The sequence below is a fragment of the Schistocerca serialis genome, chromosome 8 (genome assembly GCF_023864345.2).
Source record: "Schistocerca serialis cubense isolate TAMUIC-IGC-003099 chromosome 8, iqSchSeri2.2, whole genome shotgun sequence".
Taxonomy (NCBI): Eukaryota; Metazoa; Arthropoda; class Insecta; order Orthoptera; family Acrididae; genus Schistocerca; species Schistocerca serialis.
In genome coordinates, this window is record NC_064645.1 from 605,449,925 (window position 1) to 605,465,481 (window position 15,557).

Sequence of the window (15,557 nt, forward strand, 5' to 3'; positions counted from 1 at the left end):
TCACTTAATCGTTGCCTAATGCTCAATTTGAAATCATCTACAAACTACGTCACTTTCAGTTTATTAAGATCTTTATCAAGATCTTTAATTTTCTACCCTTTTCCAATTTCTTCAGATTTAATTTCCAGTTCACAATAAATGACTTTCAGAGTCCTCTTCTGCTGCTGGGAATGACTCACAATTTAAAATCTGGTTTCGAAATTCTATCTGGCCATCAATGTTATGGTCGGGATATCAGTCTGACATCTTCCAGCATCTGCGGGTCTACGACGAGGTATACAACCTTCTTATGTATTACCAATGATTAAATTATACTCTATGGAAAATACTACTAGCCGGCTTCCCCTTTCATTCCTTTCCATCAGGCCAAATTCTGAAACTACTTTTCCGTCCCTTCTCTATTATCGAATTCCAGTCCCTATCGACAGTTACATTTTTGTCTCCCTTAACTGTATGAATAATTTGTTTTATCTCGTCACACACTCTTTCAATCTCTTCGTTATCTTCGGAGCTAGTTGCATCTCAATTTGTACTACTGTGGTGAATGTTTGCTTTGTGTGTATCTTGGCTACGATAATGCGTTAATTATGCTTCTCATAGTAGCTTACCCGCGTTCCTATTTCCTTATTTATATTACCACTATTTGATTTGGTATTTATATCCCTCCACTCCTGTTTCTTCTGCCACCGCACTTCACTAATTCCCACTATATCTAACTTCAAACCATCGATTACCATTTTTAAATTCTCTATCTACCTGAGCCGGCCGTGGTAGCCGAGCGGTTCTAGGCGCTACAGTCTGGAACCGCGCGATGCTACACTCGCAGGTTCGAATCCTACCTCGGGCATGGATGTGTGTGATGTCCTTAGGTTAGTTAGGTTTAAGTAGTTCTAAGTTCTAGGGGACTGATGACCTTAGAAGTTAAGTCCCATAGTGCTCAGAGCCATTTGAACCATTATCTACCCGACTAAGGGATCTAATATTTCATGTTCCGACCCGTAGAATACCTGTTTTGTTTTTCCTAACGACGACATCCTAGTGAGTAGTCCGCGCCCGGAGATCGGAATGGGGGACTGATTTAACTCCGGAATATTTTACGCAAAAGGATGCCACCATAATCAAACCATGCAATGGAACTGCATAGACTCGGGAAAAACATCGGCTGTAACCAGTTTTTGATGTTGCTGAGCAGCACTCATACAATAATTTTTGCATGAACACACCGCCATTTGATTGGGTCATAATTAAATAAACAAAAATACATCAAATGGCTGTACTTTCCCCTTGTTTTCATCCGTTTTCAGTTCCAGCGCAGCAAGACCGTGTTGGCCAATGTTACATGGTCAGGTGCGTTAGTAATCCATAACGTTGTTCCTTCAACCACTGAAGAGGCTGCTGCCACCTCTTCACGAACTTCGGGTTGGTCTGGCTTCTCCACAGATATTCATGTGTTGTAATTACCACTGAGGTACAGCTGCCTGTATCGTTGGGCACGCAGCCCACCCCTTCTCGGCCAAGTCCATAGTATATGAGGGGAATAAACGCACTTTTGTATCTTTTTTATGTATATGCATTTTTTTTTTATAATTGGCTACAATGCAGTTCGAACCGTTCCTCTTTTAAATAATGCGAAGTCGTTCTTGTACTCCCGGTATAATCCTCCTCACTTGAAACACGCCAATCATCGTGTTCAGTCATCTTGACCTGCTATTGTACAAGAATGTTGGATGTGGAGAATATTCTATGTAACCGCTTCTACAGCCGGTATTGCTAACGTAGTATACGGTGCGGTGGAGCTCGAAGCGGAAGTAGCGGATCCCCTGAGGAAACTTTCATCGCCAACATTTGCACAGTAAGCGATAGAGAATAGAGGATAACCGTACTGTGCGCCAATTCCGAAGCTTCCTGCTGTCTCTCACAGAACGACAGTATGTGACAAACTTGTCGGTGATCCATCCGTCGAATAAGCAGGCAGGCTGCCTTAATGCTGTTCGAGAGGTTTAGGCGTTTCTACATTTGGATCTACGTAATACTCCGCAAGTCAGTGTTCATTGTATGGCGGAGGGTACATCTCACCAACGACATCTATTTTCTCTCCTTACCAACGTTGTGAATGTTCTGAACCTTACCAACGTTATCTATTTTCTCTCCTATTTCATTCGCGCATTGAGCGAACGATAAATGACTGTATCTATGCCTCCGTGCGTGCCGTAAACTTGCTCTCAAATGGTTCACATGGCTCTGAGCACTATGGGACTCAACTTCTAAGGTCATCAGTCGCCTAGAACTTAGAACCAATTAAACCTAACTAACCTAAGGACATCCATGCCCGAGGCAGGATTCGAACCTGCGACAGTAGCGGTCGCTCGGCTCCAGACTACAGCGCCTAAACTTGCTCTCATTATCCGTAAACAAGATAAATGATGGTGGTAGCATAACGGTCGCATAGTTTTCGTCGAATACGGGTTTTCTAAATCCAACCGACAGTGTTTACTTTCATCCAATGATTCCCACTTGATTTCCTCGACCATCTCAGACACATTTTGGCATTGGATACGCTAGCGTGTTACGATGCCTGCAGAGCATCTCTGAATTCATTTGACCTATGTTGGCTTACCTTCTTTAAAAGGACATCAAAAACAAGAACAATAATTTGTAATTGGTAGCACTGGAATCTTGTTTGTGATTTTCTTTGCAGTTGCGTTGCGCTTTCTCGGAACCGTTCCAACAAATATGTCTTCCATTGAATTAATTTTACATCATTATAAACACTAAAAAAAAAGGACGCACCACGCACCACAAAGGAATTATAGTATCCGAATGACACGAAAGGTGGTAGATGTGATATACACATACAACAAATAAGTACAGTTTCAGAAAAATTGGCTTATTTATTCAAGAGCTTTACAAGTTGAGCAACTCAGTAATGCGTTGATCCATCTCTGGCCCTTACGGAAATGGAAATGAGCGTTTGGCGTCATTGGCTGGGAGGCCCCTTACGGGGCAAGTCAGGCCACCTTGGTGCAGGTCTTATTACATTCGAAGCCACATTGGGAGACCTGCGCGCCGGATGGGAATGAAATGATGATGAAGACAACACCCCGTCCCTGAGCGCAGAAAATCCCCGACCCAGTCAGGAATCGAACCCGAGCCCCTTAGAACGGCAGTCCGTCACAGCTATCGGGGCGGACTCTGGCTCTTATGAAAACAGTTATTCAACCTGACACTGATTGACAGTATTGTCGAACCTCCTCCTGAGGGATATCGTGCCAAATTCTGTTCAGTTGATGCGTTAATTGTCAAAATACCGAGATGGTTGGAGGACCCTGTCTATAACGCTCCGAACGTTCTCAGTTGGGATATCTGGCGACCTTGCTGGCGAAGGCAGATTTGGCAAACTTCTGTGAGGGGGTCATGGTGTTGCTGAAATGTAAGCCCAGGACGGCTTGCTTTGAAGGGCAAGAAAATGGGACGCAGAATATTGTCGACGAACCACTGTGCTAGAAGTTGCCGCGAATAACAACCAAAGGGGTCCTGCTATGGAAAGAAATGGCGCCCAAGCCCACCACTCCTGGCTGTCGGGCCGTATCCCACCACTGTCCGCAGCGTCTCCAGACACATTTTCACTGAGCATCGCACCACATTCGGCCTGGAATCCACTGCCTCGAGTAGAACTGTCTTCAGTGATGAAACTTCCTGGCAGATCAAAACTGTGTGCCGGACCGAGACTCAAACTCGGGACCTTTGCCTTTCGTGGGCAACTGCTCTACCAACTGAGCTACCCAAGCACGACTCACGCCCCGTCCTCACAGCTCTACTTCTGCCAGTACATCGTCCCCTACCTTCCAAACTTTACAGAAGCTCTCCTGCGAACCTTGCAGAACTAGCACTCCTGAAAGAAAGGATATTGCGGAGACGTGGCTTAGCCACAGCATGGGGGATGTTTCTCGAATGAAATTTTCACTCTACAGCGGAGTGTGCACTGATATGAAACTTCCTGGCACAGCGCTATGACTACGATGAGGATTTCTACTGTTTGTTAAAAATGGCTCTGAGCACTATGGGACTTAACTTTTGAGGTCATCAGTCCCCTAAAACGTAGAACTACTAAAACCTAACTGACTTAAGGACATCACACACATCCATGCCCGAGGCAGGATTCGAACCTGCGACCGTAACCGGTCGCGAAGTTCCAGACTGTAGAGCCTAGAACCGCTCGGCCACTCCGGCCGGCTCTACTGTTTGTCTTCCCGCTTGTCAAACCCAATTTGGCCAGAAAGGACTCCGGATCTGTTCGCAATTGAGATCGTTTGGAGCGTTATGGACACGGCCCTCCAGCTAGCTCTGGATTTTCACGATATTACGCGCCAATCGGACAGAAATTGACACCTTATTCCTCAGGAGGGCTTCCAACAACTCATCGATCAGTGTCAAGCAGAATAACAGCTTGCAGGCCCAGAAGTGGACCAACGCGTTATTAACTGGCAACTTGTGAAGCTCTTTCTCTTGAATAAATCACCCAGCTTTAACGTAATTGTAAAAATTTGTTTGTCCTGTATATTCACTCCTTACCGGTAAGTCATTGAATTGGTGTATAATAACTGTCACGCACAACAGTGTGTATGTAATGGCAACGCAGCAAGTTCACCATTGTAGCTGCGAAATTGTGCACTCTCTCTCCTCTCTACGCCATTATACTCGTCGTGTGCCAGTCAGCAGACTCAGGTGACGAGTTTTCCGTTAAAAATGGCAGAAGCATAGAGTCGCAGTTCTACTCTCTGAACGTACGGAAACGGTGAGTTCGAGATGGCTTCGTAACGCCCGCTTGGCGAGTTTTAACCAAGTCACAGAGCTCATTTGAGATGTCTAGCAGCGACGCCGTCGCTTAGCTTTTTAGAGTTCACGGCTGAGCACGGGCTGTTCACAACGTCCTTCACCCAGCGGACGCCAGCCGGCTGCTGCTCTGCTTGCGCAATGTGGATTTGCGCCGCCACAACACTCAAACACCTGTTTGCTTAGCAGCCCCACTGCCTCACGCCATGCACAGCGTCAACGGCGACAGCCCGTCACTTGCTCTTCCGATGCAGGTCGAGATAACTGCCACTAGAAAGAACACGCAAGCCGTAGCTTTAGGCATCGCTATTAAAAAACACAGCACGAAGCCGTGTGACGTAATCTCACACACGCTTAATGCAAGTGCACCAGCACTTACAGAATGCTTCGACTCCGGTGGAAAAAAGTTCGTTTGGAAGTCTGCGGAAACCACTCGTATACCTAGTGGCGTTTCTCTTCACCGAAACTGAACTTCTTTGACGAACAATGCCTCTTTACATATTCCTGAGGTGAAGTAGGACCGCAACTTTAATGAAATAAATGGTTGGCGTTCCGTTGTAAGCTGCGCAGGAAGTCTGCTTTAGTTGTTGGTGCTGACTAGTTTCGGACTTGCGTCTATTCTGAAGCCATCCCATGGGAAGAGAATTAAAGCAAATGTTAGAATAGTAATACCAATACACCATGAGTGTGACAATAGTTCACGTTGCAACATGATGCAAAAAAGGTTACGTACCGTCTTCGTAAGTGACTGAATACTAGACTTGGCCACTGTTTCTATGTTTCGATACAGTGTATCGATACGTGGAACTGTTTCAGTGTTTCGGAACGGCTGTGGTTCACTGTTTCGAAACAGTGGTGTTACATTCCGTCCCTGTCTCGGATAACCGGGCCAGATTCAATCTCGAGCCAGACACAGAAACTGTATCGTTGTTTCAAAATAAGGCTGTTTCAGTCCACCTGTGCTTGTATCGAAACAGTGATGTTTCAAGCCGCTCTGTGTCGGACGAGATTCGGGTTTGGCACAGGTACTGAAACACAACATAACACTTCATGAAACACTTTCAAGAGTGTCGAAATCTTTTTGACAAGCAATAGCGTGAAGCTGAAGATATCCGAAAATAAAGCTTCGTTTCTAGCTGACTCTCCTATTACGAAATGGCGTAACATCTGCTTTATAAACACTAACCAAACAATAAAACAACGCATACTATTCACATTCAAAATACACTCCTGGAAATGGAAAAAAGAACACATTGACACCGGTGTGTCAGACCCACCATACTTGCTCCGGACACTGCGAGAGGGCTGTACAAGCAATGATCACACGCACGGCACAGCGGACACACCAGGAACCGCGGTGTTGGCCGTCGAATGGCGCTAGCTGCGCAGCATTTGTGCACCGCCGCCGTCAGTGTCAGCCAGTTTGCCGTGGCATACGGAGCTCCATCGCAGTCCTTAACACTGGAAGCATGCCACGACAGCGTGGACGTGAACCGTATGTGCAGTTGACGGACTTTGAGCGAGGGCGTATAGTGGGCATGCGGGAGGCCGGGTGGACGTACCGCCGAATTGCTCAACACGTGGGGCGTGAGGTCTCCACAGTACATCGATGTTGTCGCCAGTGGTCGGCGGAAGGTGCACGTGCCCGTCGACCTGGGACCGGACCGCAGCGATGCACGGATGCACGCCAAGACCGTAGGATCCTACGCAGTGCCGTAGGGGACCTCACCGCCACTTCCCAGCAAATTAGGGACACTGTTGCTCCTGGGGTATCGGCGAGGACCATTCGCAACCGTCTCCATGAAGCTGGGCTACGGTCCCGCACACCGTTAGGCCGTCTTCCCCTCACGCCCCAACATCGTGCAGCCCGCCTCCAGTGGTGTCGCGACAGGCGTGAATGGAGGGACGAATGGAGACGTGTCGTCTTCAGCGATGAGAGTCGCTTCTGCCTTGGTGCCAATGATGGTCGTATGCGTGTTTGGCGCCGTGCAGGTGAGCGCCACAATCAGGACTGCATACGACCGAGGCACACAGGGCCAACGCCCGGCATCATGGTGTGGGGAGCGATCTCCTACACTGGCCGTACACCACTGGTGATCGTCGAAGGGACACTGAATAGTGCACGGTACATCCAAACCGTCATCGAACCCATCGTTCTACCATTCCTAGACCGGCAAGGGAACTTGCTCTTCCAACAGGACAATGAACGTCCGCATGTATCCCGTGCCACCCAACGTGCTCTAGAAGGTGTAAGTCAACTACCCTGGCCAGCAAGATCTGCGGATCTGTCCTCCATTGGGCATGTTTGGGACTGGATGAAGCGTTGTCTCACGCGGTCTGCACGTCCAGCACGAATGCTGGTCCAACTGAGGCGCCAGGTGGAAATGGCATGGCAAGCCGTTCCACAGGACTACATCCAGCATCTCTACGATCGTCTCCATGGGAGAATAGCAGCCTGCATTGCTGCGAAAGGTGGATATACACTGTACTAGTGCCGACATTGTGCATGCTTTGTTGCCTGTGTCTATGTGCCTGTGGTTCTGTCAGTGTGATCATGTGATGTATCTGACCCCAGGAATGTGTCAATAAAGTTTCCCCTTCCTGGGACAATGAATTCACGGTGTTCTTATTTCAATTTGCAGGAGTGTAATAAATATGTGAAAATCATTCAGTTAAATTACACTTTTTTATAACATACGCTGCTCTGTTCATGTACAGTAATCACATTAAGAAACGCAAATATGCCTACAACATTTTGAATAAAAAAAAGGCGTAGAGTGTCAGTTATTAGACATATACATAAATTTGATGTAGGTATAATTGCAAGCAATCTGTTTGACGTATCACTGATAGTGTAATGGTGAACAGGAAAGGCTGGGAAGCATGGTGAATTTATAGTAACGGTTCGAAAACCCTTGAAAGACAAAATTTTTTTCTGTTATACTTTGTTATTTATTCGAATTATTTGGTGTTATTTGTGAGTCTATAGTCACTGTGCCTATTATCCACAATGATTCCCTTTGTGTGAATGGAAATTAGCAGGATGGGTATATTACCCATACTAACAGAATATGGGAATCCCAGTAGCATATCCGTTGTTTCTGCAGTTTGCTCCCACTTCCAGTTCCGTTTGTGGTAGTTCTTGTCTTCAGCTATGGCTGTCCTCAGCCAATTGAAAAGTATGGAAGTCACACGACACGAAAGCAGTGCATTTGCTGCAGGAAATACGAAACTGCCAAGACGCCTAAGTGATAGTTTCATGCTTTCTGCGATATGATTAGCGCTCTGGCACCTCATTTGTGTTTATATGGACATACTTATAGAGTAGACATTCAAGATGATAAAATGTGTAGGTTTATTAGATTACAAAATACAAACCGTTTCACTGTTTCGAAACAGCGTATCGAAACATTACATTGTACTGTTTCATTTATCTCGAAACAGTTACGTGTTTCAGTTTGTCCATCTCTACTGAATACAGTTATGTATGGCTGCATAGTCACTGAAGCACCAGTTGCATGTCGGATCGATGATAATTACGAATCCGGGCTCTCAGTTCCTCTCTGAAGATTGCTCGATCCTCTCGTTCTGTCACCTCTCTAGGTCGACCGCTTCTTCTTGACGCTGTGTTTGGCCGTGGTTCAAGCATTCCTGCCAACAACGTTGAATAGTGGCATCGCTCCTATTCACATGCCGAAAGATTCGCCAATTACTTCAACCGGTTTCTTTGAGCCCAACTACACGTCCTCGCTCACATGCTGATATCTGCCCGTATTTTTCTCGATCCTGTCTGCGAGGGGTTACTATCCAGCTTAATGCCCAGATATTGACATGTCCGCCGGTTACTACCCATGTCAACTGGGCAGTGAAACTGTGCTGCCGCGGTACACGTTCACCCTTCGGCCGTGAAAGTTTACAGTTTTGCACTTTCCGTCAATACTTGTGTGAATATCAGTTTGTGAACAATTTGCATAACTCCCTCGTGGTGTGTCATTCTTTCTTATATTAGAGTGCACATACATATTTATAATATGTATAACATGTATAAATGCCGATGTTATCTGTGCAATATTCGAAGAGGCTGTGTATCAACATCATAGAGCGAATGCACAGCCAAAGCCCATAATAAGTGCAAAATTGTTGAGGCTTTCGTGACCACTTGTTGACGTACTGCGTATTTTATTTATTTATCGTATCCAAGACATCACCATTTTACAAAAAAATTATGTTACAATGCAAGAGAAGCAGTTATAATACAATAATACATGGTTATAAGGTAAATTAACTACAATAATATAGAAAAGTATGTAACATATAATGATAAGCGCTAAGGATGCGAAACAGAGCGATTTTCATATCCCACGTGAAGCCCAATGCACTGCAGCTTGAATAGCCTTGTCATTTGCTTCAAATAGGTCTCGAGTCGAACACGGGTTGTTTAGTTTCCCGCAGACCAGTAGGTGTTGTGGGTCTTGCTGTTCTCCACACTCGCAGGGCTCGTCTGCACTGATGTAGCCCCATTTTTCCAAGTTTACTCTGCATCTTGATACGCCTGTTCGTAGTCTATTCGGGGCTTTCCAGGTCGTATATGGGAGTTCAGAGCCAGCGGTGGGTTCTTCCCTGGGGCTATTCCCTGGTCTTCCTGGGTCCACATTGTACCACAGCTCATCTCGTCGTGCTCTAGGCGATAAAAGAGTTGCTTCAGTTGTTCGTAGGAAACTCTTCCTTGATTTAAGTCGGCGAGGTTGAAGATAGTATCCGAACATTGGATGCCTGGGATCTGTCTCCTGTTTATGTTTCTCGATTTCTGCGGCAGTCCTTCTTCTGATGTCTGGCGGGGCTATGCCCATGAGGTGGTACAGCTGCTTTGTGGGAGTTGGGCGAAGGCATCCTGTCACGATGCGTCCAGTCTCATTCAGTGCTATATTTACTTGTTCAGCGTGGGTGGAATTCTGCCAAACGGGTGCCGAGTACTCCGCAGTGGAGAAACATAAAGCTAAAGCTGACGTGCGGAGAACTGTAGGTTGCGCTCCCCATCTGCTATTTGTTAGTTTGCGGATGATGTTGTTCCTGGCACTCACTTTCATCTTTGTGGCCAAACAGTGTTCCTTGTAGGTGAGAGCACGGTCAAGTTTAATCCCAAGATATTTTGGTGTGTCGTAGTGAGATAGATGTTGTCCCTTCCAGCTTATGTTGAGTTTCCTCCTTGCTTCCTTATTACGTAAGTGAAAAGCACAGACCTGGGTTTTTGCTGAGTTTGGCTTGAGGTGGCTATTATCATAATAGTCACCCAGCTTTTCAATCGCTAAAGTTAGTTTACTTTCTACCTCTTCAAAGGTTTTTCCCTGGGTGGCAACGACTGTATCGTCTGCATAGATGAAGGAGCGAGCGTCCATGCTGATCGGTTGGTCATTGGTATAAATGTTATACAGCAATGGGGCGAGGACGCTACCTTGAGGTAGGCCGTTTTTCTGGGTCTGCCATCGGCTCTTCTTCGACTGCAGCGCGACAAAATACTGTCCATTCTGTAGCAGGCACTGGATGAATTGCGCCAGTCGGTAGTCTTTTGTGGTGTTATATATTTTTGATATTAACTTACTGTGGTTTATGGTGTCGTAAGCTGCTGTAAGGTCGATAAAGGCTGCACCTGTAATTCGTTTCCGCTCGTATCCATCTTCTATGTACTGGGTAAGGTTGAGGATTTGTCCGCAGCATGACCTTCCTGGGCGGAATCCTGCTTGCTCTTTAATTATATTCTTTTCTACATGTTCTGAGATGCGGTTAAGGATCATTCTTTCTAAGACTTTATAGAGCTGACAAAGCAGGGAGATAGGCTGAAAATTTTTAGGGTCTGTGGGGTTTTTTCCAGGTTTTGGTATAGCTACCATATTTGCCTTCCGCCAAGTCTTGGGGATTTTCATTTCAAGAACACATTTGTTCATCATATCTAGTAACCACCGTCTGGTAACAGGTCCGAACATTATTTGTTCTGGGCGTAGATCATCTAGGTACTGCGTATTGATTTCTGTCTTTAGATCTTCTGCCGACGTTCGTCTAACTGTTTTCCCGATTTTGCGCCGGTGCAAGTAGCTGGCATTGTCCAAGGTTCACCCTCCAGTCCACCAACTGCAACGGAGGGTAATCCTTCGACAATGCCAGCTACTCGCGCTGCCGAAAAGCCAGGGAAATCGTTAAACGTCGGTCGAAGATTCGGAGAAAGGATCCGACAGGTAATACGTCTTCTTTAAGTGATCAAAACATACGGAAATCGCTCAGGGTAGGTCGGGTGAGTAATGCGGATGTAGAAGCCAAACTTCAAGTCGTTCACTGTCGCAACTGCCCCGCGAGCGGAGCCCTGTGAGGGCATACAGCACATTGTCACGATGTAACGGAACACCTGGAATTTTTCCTCGTTCTATCGACTCCTTCTGTTATTACCTCTCCCCTACCTTCCACTGGCATTAGCGGAGGTAGAACTGTGAGGAGGGTTTTCAGCTGTGCCTGGATAGGTCAGTGGGTAAGAGTGAGTGTAACCTGCGGACGGCAGGGTTCTGAGCTCGCATCCCAGCCAAGTGCATTGGTTCAAACTGCCAGGAAATTACTGTGTTAGTTATTTGTTCTGTAGATCGTTTGAACTTTTTTCTTATCAAAATGATGTAGAACGAAAAAAAATGAAATAACTTGGAGTGACCACAAAACAATTTGTGGACAAGTGCATCAGAGCAGTTAAACAATGTTATGTGGACTGTGTTAATGCTGTCAGACTAGGAAATTCATTGTCAACAGAGTTCCCTACTACAAAATTGACTACGCCAAGGTTGTACTATAACACCAACGCTAAGTAGATGCTACAGAAGTTACAAGAGCAATGTGAAAGACGTTGGCTGCACAATTTCTTTTACAAAGACCGAATATCTGAAAAAATAGGGAAGGGCAAGAGGGTCGTACGACAACTGAACTCGTGGTCCTTCAGAATAATAAAAAACCAAACATGACCAAACACATTACATATCGTTCAGTTCTTGTCAACATCGGTATGGATGGAGCAGAAACATGGAAAGTAAACAAGAGTCAGAGAAACAACTTGCTTGCACTAGAGATGAATTTTTGGAGGTGAAATTGTGGCATCTTGTGTACCTAATACCAACAAAAGAGAGGCTATGAGTGTCGATAAATCAATAATATACACAACACGTCTAAAGCTGTAGGGACGTCTAGAAAGGATGGAGGATAGTCGGTGAGCAAAGGAAGTGTGGCAATAGAACGCAGCGGGAAGAAGAAAGCGTGAGCGACCTAGGAGGATCTGGGATCGAAATGTCTGGTACGCGACGGATGTCAGAGGACTACAAAAGGAAGAATGGTAGGATCGGAGGAAGCGGAAAGTGAGAAGTGACAAGTGGAACCAGCCATAGAATACTCGCAATATACGTATTATACGTTGAACGAGTCAGTTTACAGGCTATACGGAGTGTTTCCGTAAGAGCGTGGAAAAGTGTAGCAGGACGTAGAGAATGCTCCATAAAACAATTTGAGGTAAGGAAGCTGGGGTCGGAGAAGACAGCTTACGGAGATACGGAAGTAAATTGGCGTACTTCTTTGTCTAGCATTACTGTTTGCCAGCTTATTTACAACTAACATGTGTACTAGTTTACATGTACTATGCTGTTGCCGGCCGGAGTGGCCGAGCGGTTAAAGGCGCTACAGTCTGGAACCGCACGACCGCTACGGTCGCAGGTTCGAATCCTGCCTCGGGCATGGTTGTGTGTGATGTCCTTAGGTTAGTTAGGTTTAAGTAGTTCTAAGTTCTAGGGGACTTATGACCACAGCAGTTGAGTCCCACAGTGCTCAGAGCCATTTGAACCATTTTTTTTAACTATGCTGTTTATTTACATGTACATTTTTATTTCCTGCAAGGAGGACGAGCCTGATTTCTAGGAAGTCATGATACGGATAAGATGGCTCTGTTACATCCATGACATAACGTGCTACGAATCAACGACAGACAGATTCATTACTCAGTGCTATTCAGAGACGCACAATACAATACGATGGAGCAGTGCCGGTACTGTTTCACAGAAATGCCCTCGCTGCAGAAATGCTCTACAGGGAACTATTTCATAACAGGCATCATCCGTCACGAGGAGTGTTTATTTCTCTCGAGCTACGAATGCGGGAGACTGGGTCATTGGGAAGAAGAAACGAGGGACCTGGAAATACGAGGACCACGTGCACACTTGATTTTGAAGAGCAGGTGTTGGAATGTGTTGCAGTGGCCCCCACTACAAGTGTCGTATTGCACGTGGGATGGGCGCTGCACATACTAGCGTGTGGCGAGCACCCCAAGAACAACAAGTCGACCCATATCACCCACAACGAGTCCAAGCAATGCTTGTGACTGACTTTGTACCGAGGGTCGCCTTGTGTCAGAGGTTGCTCCAACAACGGCTTGATCGACCAGATTTCCTCCAAATCGTGCTGTTTACTGACGAGGCCTCATTTGACCGTGATGGTATTTAGAACAGCAGAAACAGCCATGTTTGGGATGAGGAAAGACCTCACACTGAAGAAGAAATTTTCTCCGCTCAGGGAGAATAATTTCATCCCCTTCGACACGCAAGTCGCCGAAGTGGCGTCAACTCGAAAGACTTGCACCGTGCGAACGGTCTACCCGACGGGAGGCCCTAGGCACACGGCATTTCCATTTTACCAACAAGCACGTTTTGCTGTGAATATCTGGGCCGGGATTGTAGGCGACAATCTCACTGGGCCATATCCTCTACCTGCCCGCCTCAATGGTCACTGTACTTGAAGCTCGTGTAGAGTTCTACCTGAGTTGTTGGAGAACGTACCCTTGCTGCACGTGAGAGGAGTGTATACAACGTGACGGTGCCCCGCCTCACTTCAGTGTGGATATCGGCAAAAATCTCAGTGCTGCATATCTTGGTCGCAGGCTTAGAAGGCGAGATCCTATTGCGTGGCCTGCAAGGCCACCTAACATGAATACCCTTGATTATTCCCTATGGGGATACCTAAAGTCACTTGTGGCTGAGACCTTAGTGGATACGGAGATGGAATTATTCTATTGGCCATTAAAACTGCTACACCAAGAAGAAATGCAGATGATAAACGGGTATTCATTGGACAAATATATTATACTACAACTGACATATGATTACATTTTCACGCAATTCGGGTGCAGAGATCCTGAGAAATCAGTACCCAGAACAACCACCTCTGGCCGTAATAACGGCCTTGATACGCCTCGACATTGTGTCAAACAGAGCTTGGATGGCGTGTACAGGTACAGCTGCCCATGCAGCTTCAACACCATACCACAGTTCATCAAGAGTAGTGACGGGCGTATTGTGACGAGCCAGTTGCTCGGACACCATTGACCAGACGTGAGAGATGTGAGGAATGTGCTGGCCAGGGCAGCAGTCGACCATTTTATGTATCCATCTAGGCCCGTACAGGACCTGCAACATGCGGTCGTGCATTATCCTGCTGATACGTACGGTTTCGCAGGGATTGAACGAAGGGTAGAGCCACGGGTCGTTACACATCTGAAATGTAACGTCCGTGCCGTCAATGCGAACAACAGGTGACCGAGACGCGTAACCAATGGCACCCCATACCATTACGCCAGGTGATACGCCAGTATGGCGATGACGAATACACGCTTCCAATGTGCGTTCACCACGATGTCACCAAACACAGATGCGACTGTCATAATGCTGTAAAAAGAACCTGAATTCATCCGAAAAAATGATGTTTTGCCATTCGTGCACCCAGGTTCGTCGTTGAGTACACCATCGCAGGCGCTCCTGTCTGTGATGCAGCGTCAAGGGTAACCGCAGCCATGGTCTCCGAGCTGATAGTCCATGCTGCTGCAAACGTCGTCGAACTGTTCGTGCAGATGGTTGTTGTCTTTCAAACGTCCCCATCTGTTGACTCAGGGATCGAGACGTAGCTGCACGATCCGTTACAGTCATGCGGATAAGGTGCCAGTCATCTTGACTGCTAGTGATACGAGGCCGTTGGGATCCAGCACGGCGTTCCGTATTACGCTCCTGAACCCACCGATTCCATATTCTGCTAACAGTCATTGGATCTCGATCAACGCGAGCAGCTATGTCCCGATACGATAAATCGCAATTGTGATAGGCTACAATCCGACCTTTATCAAAGTCGGAAACGTGATGGTACGCAATTCTCCTCATTACACGAGGCGTCACAACAACGTTTCACCAGGCAACGCCGGTCAAGTACTGTTTGTGTATGAGAAATCGGTTGGAAACTTTCCTCATGTCAGCACGTTGTAGGTGTCGCCACCGGCGCCAACCTTGTGTGAATGATCTGAAAAGCTAATCATTTGCATATCAGAGCATCTTCTTCCTATAGGTGAAATGTCGCGTGTGCAGCACGTTAGCTTCATGGTGCAGCAAATTTAATGGCCAGTGATGTAGTTGCCAGAATTATAGCTGTCTGTGATGTAATTCGAAACACAGCAGGGATATTTGTCAGGTTGCGTCAGAATTTTGTTCACTGAGTCATGCTTGCATTGAGGTTGATGGCCGTCAGTTTCAGCACATTTTGTAAGTTACAGTACCAATGGTACGTTCATCGTGTCAGGGATGGTATTTACAGCTAACTGTAGCTAATTCAAATAACAAAGTACACAGTAACGTGATTTTATTATTATCATCTCCTTCAGCTGGCTTCTC